This window comes from Balaenoptera borealis, assembly GCF_965194805.1.
Source record: "Balaenoptera borealis genome assembly, chromosome: X".
NCBI lineage: Eukaryota > Metazoa > Chordata > Mammalia > Artiodactyla > Balaenopteridae > Balaenoptera > Balaenoptera borealis.
Genome location: NC_138881.1, coordinates 17,805,354 through 17,811,353, shown reverse-complemented (window position 1 = coordinate 17,811,353; position 6,000 = coordinate 17,805,354).

Here is a 6,000-nt window from a genome sequence, read left to right as displayed (position 1 = left end):
CTATGGTATCGGTAGGTATCAGTATGTTCTAAAGTATCCCCGGTGATTCCAATGTCCCATCTAGGTTTGAGAACTACTGCTCAAAGTGAAACTTGACAAACGGTTGCTATGTGATAGGACTCATACCAGGTATAAAAAGCACAAAGGGTGACATGTAGTCAGAATCTTAATGAAAAAGAAAATAAAACCACAAAATGCAACCTGTTCTCCTTCTGACAGTTTGTTCAATTTGATTTAATATTTTAGGCAACTTTCAAATTAAAAATGCTGAGACTGTTTTGTGTTCATGTTACCCTGGGCATGTAATAAAGATGCAGTCACTTCCTTGTTCTGTACTCCTAGACCTAGCTTTGCAGCTTCTGGTTTCAGTATTTAATCCATTAAAACAAAAGAAAAAAAGGAAACAAAAGTTCCCAAACAGCTTCCTATCTTGCTAGTTGGTCTTATCATAAAATATCCCAGTTTTGATGGATTTTGCATTAAAAATACATGGAACATTCCCTTCCAATGTTTTTCTTCACAATTCTGAAATTTTACTTAGAAATAAAGTAAATGATCTGATGAGTTGTTCTGGAAATAACTCCACTATTCAATAGGATTTTGTTGTACAATAACATTTAACAACAAAATAACAACAACAAAAATCTTTGATTTCCTTCAAAAGAAGGCTGCGTGTATGGGGCATGATTCATCTGATGTCAATTTTTTATCCAAATGTACTCTAATCTTAGTAGGGTCTAGGTTAGGCTTGTGAAATAATTCACGGGTATTTTTACTTTTATTCATATTATACAAACTTAGCTAAAAAGTCTCATTCTTCCTTTGAAGCAAATTTAGAACAAACATCACAACTCGTTGCTATTATTATCATTATCAGAAATGATGGTAATGATCCATTCAGCCTACTCTTGTCCCACCTGAAAAAGAAAATTCTAAATTAACTGGTCAATAAAAAATTGGAGTATGATTCAAATATTGGGTATTGTAGTAGAACCCCTGACTTTATGATAGCAATGCTTCTATATCTATTGTATCTATATCTATCTCATCTCCACTTATATCTTTATATATTTTTAATGTATATTATATGTGTGCATTTTATAAATTTAATTTTTCTCCTCTACTGGCTTGGAAATTATAATTTTTCTCCATTCCTTAACATTTTAACATGCATTATTAACAAAGACTAAATTTAATATCTCCTTCTGTAGAGTGAACATTTTAATTCCATGCAACTCCTCTCTTCTTACATGTTATTCTCCCCAGTATTTTAGTTCTGTCTTGTTTTTAATTTGCAAGTTAGACATTACTTGGTTTTGTACCATTACATTTTAATTTGTTTCATTTGTTATCAACATTATCAATATAGATGGCTTCCAGCATCCAAGAAAGCAATAAGGGTTCTTGGGGAATATAGCTGTGCTCTGCCGTATCCCTCCCCATCATTTTCTGAACCCCAAAGGGGACTACTTTCAATGCTGCTAGATCATTCTTTTAGTTTCACCTCCATATTTCTCAATAAATATTGCTAAATATCACTGCTTCTTGATTCTTTGGTTTTAGAGATTGTGTATTGTCTTTCCAGTACAAAAGACAGGATGTTACACCAATATTCAACATTTATGTTACTATGACTACACAAACACTAATCCATCTAAAGCCAGGTTGCATGCCATGGTCACACTTCCTTTCCTGGAAAAGGTTTTGTTTTCTCTGAAGTTAATAATTTTGTTTGTTTGTTTGTTTTGTGTTTTGTTTTGCTTAGTTTTCAACATACTTAACACAAATTCAAGCTCAAACTTTTCCCTTGTTATATAACCCTCATCTTGATGTGCTTAAACTCATTCTAAGATAATCTGGCTGAGCCATTTCCTTGAAGAGTCCTATATGTCCTTATCTTTTGGACTTTTCTTTCAGGCTGGTCAGATTACCTCGAAAAGAAACTTCCAGTACCCTGACTGGAGGGTAGAAGTCTGCTTGTCAGCATTTTGGGTGCTGGGTGGGAGAAGAAAACTGAAGGTCTTAACATTTCGAATGTAAACTTGGCCTTAATACTCCTCTTTCATATAGTACCCTTGTTTTCAAGTCCAGAAACTCTAGGGTTTTACTCTCTCTAAAGTAAAAGAGACCCGCATTCAGAGAGGCAGTTGCCTGGCTGCGTAGTAGGAGGGAGGAGATGTGAGAATTTGTTTTTTAAATAGACCTTCAACAGATCCTCTTATTTTGAACTCTACATGCCCCTCTGCTTCCAGAGGTAACACTCACCTCCACCTCAGGGTTCTGTGATACAATCAAATTGCTCTAGGCTTAAGATTCAGCTCTCTCAGGCCTGCTAAATTAGTTAATTTAGCTTCCATCTTCTGTAATTGCTATCTTTCTTCCTTGTTTGCATTGTCCTTATGCATTCATGCCTTAAAAAAATTATTTTATATTTGTTTCAGTGGAGTTTCAGGAGCCTGTAGAAGTAAATGAGAGTGTTGAATTTAGGCAAGATAGGCTGTGTTCAAGTTAAGGTTACCGTTATTCAGTGATTTTTTTTTTTAGACCCATATGTCTGCCTGTTTCTTTGCTCACCATTCTTTCTTGAATTCAGTCCTTTCATTGGGAACATTTTTCTTCTTCTTAAAGCGTGTACTTAGAAGTTTTTTTTTTAATGAAGGTTTGCTGGTAAACTCAGTTTTTGTCTGAAAAAAATACTTATTTCACCTTTATTCTTGAGTAATAATGTGTCATATATTACAATTCTAGGTTGACATTTATTCTCTCTCAGCATACAGAAGATATTAATCCATTGTTTTTGTTGAGAAATATGTTAGATCTTATTCTATTCTCTTTCAGCATCTGTGCTGAAATCACGATAATTTTTCATATCTCTCTTTTCAGCTGAATCTGTTCCATTAAACCATCTATTACTGCATTTTGTTTACTTCTGTGACTATAGTTTTTATTACTAGAAGTTCTATTTAGGTTTTTAAAAATCTGTCTGGGAATAGTTTATACTGGGTCATGTTGTTACTTCTATTTTCTTATTCTTTAATCACTTTAAGTATACTTATTTTGTGGCATATAGTCCATAATTCTATCATGTGAATTTTTGGATCATCAAATTCTGACTCTTGTTCCTGATAGGTTTTCTCCTCCATGTGTTTTCTAACCTTGGATTATAAGCTTATATTTGATTGGTTTTTATTTAAGGGAATCCTGTGATGAATGGAGTATGACCCTTCTGAAAACATTTGAATTTGCTTCTGCTGAGCAAACTCAGGACCACCTCATAAATTTCTTACATTGATTTGGGGCTTCCTAAAATATGTAAGCTGTGTAAATTTGAACCCCAAATCTGCAAAAAGCAAGCCTATGATCTTAAGTTCTCAGGGAAGAATGTTTTAAAATTTGTTTTGTTTTTGTATCCAGAGCCCAGGTCAGTTTGTTACTGCAGACAAATTTTTTGTCATCTTCTTTTGCTAGTAGAGTCTTTTTTCTATTTCATGCTTTCTTTGACTCTGTACTACTAAGGAATTATTGAGGAATCAGACCCCAAATCATGCCCCTCAGATGGCCAGAGACAGTTTCCCACCCAAGTTTTCAGCTCTCATTGTATTTTTGTCCCCTGCGGCTTTCCTTACTTTCTTGTGGGCTCAACTATGAATTTAAAATAACGTTCCTCCAGCCTATCAATATATTTTATATTGGAGGGCTTTTCTTCCCCCCAAGATAGCTGCTCTGCTGCACTGTCAGAAATAGAAGTCATGATATATCTTTAAGACAAGGGAAGACAAGAGAACTGAGGGCAAAGATGGGAAGACATTGAAGTTAGGGGATTGGGTGAGATCCAGAATATAGGTTGTTTAGGAAGGAAGAAAATGATGGATGCTTAGAAAACATCAGATAAACCCAAATTGAGATACTTTCTGCAAAATAACTAGGCTATACTCTTTAAAAATATTCAGGTCAAGAAACACAAAGTAAGACTGATGAACTACACCAGAATAAAGGAACTTAGAGACATGATGGCTAAATGGAAGGCATGACACTAGATTGGGATTCTATACTGGAAAAAATAGCTATAAAGGACACTGTTGGAACAATTGATGATATTTAGCTATGGACTGTAGATTAGATAATACTAACATATTAATATTGAATGTCTTGCTTTTGATAACTATAGTGTGGTTATGTAAGAGAAGGTACTTGTTCTTAGAAGGCACACATTGAAGTATGTAGGGGTAAAGGGGTACAGTGTCTCCAACTTACTATTAAATGGTTCAGAAAATAATAATATGCACACACATAGCTGTATATTTTTATATATGGAGAGAGAGAGAGAGAGAGAATTATAAAGCAAATGGAGCAAAGTATAAACAATTGTGAATCTGGACAAAGGGTGTATGGAAATTCCTTGTGCTACTCTTGCAACTTTTCTCTAATTTTGAAATTATATCAAAATTTTTAAATGGGGAAGTGCTGAGGAAGCAATTTAGGGAATGCTTACTTTTAGGAGAAGAGAGAAGGAAATTATATCAAAATTTTTAAATGGGAAAGTGCTGAGGAAGCAGTTTAGGGAACACTTACTTTTAGGAGAAGAGAGAACGAAAATAAGTGAAGGAGGGCAAAGAAGAACAAGTTATTGATGTAGGCGGATAACTAAGTAAGCATAGTTGACCAAAGTCAAGAGGATGTTTCACTTTGTTCAGGACAACGTCTACTCCCCGTGTACCCACACTTGGGTTCACAGATAAATTAGAAAATATTTCAGAACCAAGAGGTTCTTCATGTCTCTGCAAACAAATGGTGCATTCACTGTGAATTACCTAAACTAAGTGGTGTTATGATTCATTGATTCATTTGGCAAATATGACATCGTCACTTTTTAAATAACTTTTGCTTTTGCCATATTAAATTAATATCTTTGGAGTAGCTATAGTCTGAACAGCAAGATCTGACATTTCTCCTTTCGAAAGCATTGAATAGAACTATACTTTTCACCCAGAATAGTTTGTGATTATTGTGGAAATTTAAAAATTACATTCTATTAATGAGAATTATCCTTTCCCTTATAAGATTTGGGGTTTTCAAATTTAAGGCATAGTTTCCATATCAAACTTTAGGTTGAGTTATTCTAGATTTGTGAAATATATAATTTAATTTGATGATATCATGCACCAGCTATTTTATATCACGCTGTAGCTATTACTTTAGTATCCTTGTTAAAAAGGCAATGATTTTGCTGAACAATTGGGTGAGAAATGATTGTGCTTTCTTTCTTTAGTACTATAATTAAGATGTTTAAATAACCAGTACTCCCTGCTGTTTTAGAGATGGTAGGAAATGTAGGGGGAGGGAAGACTTGATTAAATTCTGCCTTTGAAGGAAAAATGCCCACTTAGATTAAAAAAAATCCTCACAAATAACTTTATTTAAGAATTTTAAGATATAAATAACCACCATGGTTATATAAGTGCTATATGTTAATTATATATCTGTAAAATGATCATATATATTTAAAGTTAGTTAACTCTTTACCTCAGGTGTTGGCAACCTTTTTGTATAGAGTCATATAGTAAATATTTTTGGCTTTGCAGGCCATGAAGTCTTAGCTGCAACTAGTCAGTTCTGCTTTCGTAGTGTGAAAGCAGCCATAGATATTATGTAAATGAATGGGAGCGGCCATATTCCAAACAACTTTATTTACAAAAACAGGCAGTGGGCTAGATTTGTTCCTTGAGCCATAGATTGCCATTCCCTGCTTTAACTTACTTTAATTTCATGTTGGAATGTGCCAGCCTTATCTTAAGGGAAATTCAGTACATGAAAGGGAATAATTTTTCATTTTGGAGAAAATTTCACTGGTTACTCATGTTCTCCCAGTATTGTGTGTCAAGGGCAGAAATCAGGAGAACCAACTGTCAAAACTCAAGCAATAAAAACCAACCTATCTGTGATAAGAAAATCAAGACAAAATAAACTCCAAAACAAAGGAAAACCAAAAATCTAGTTTCT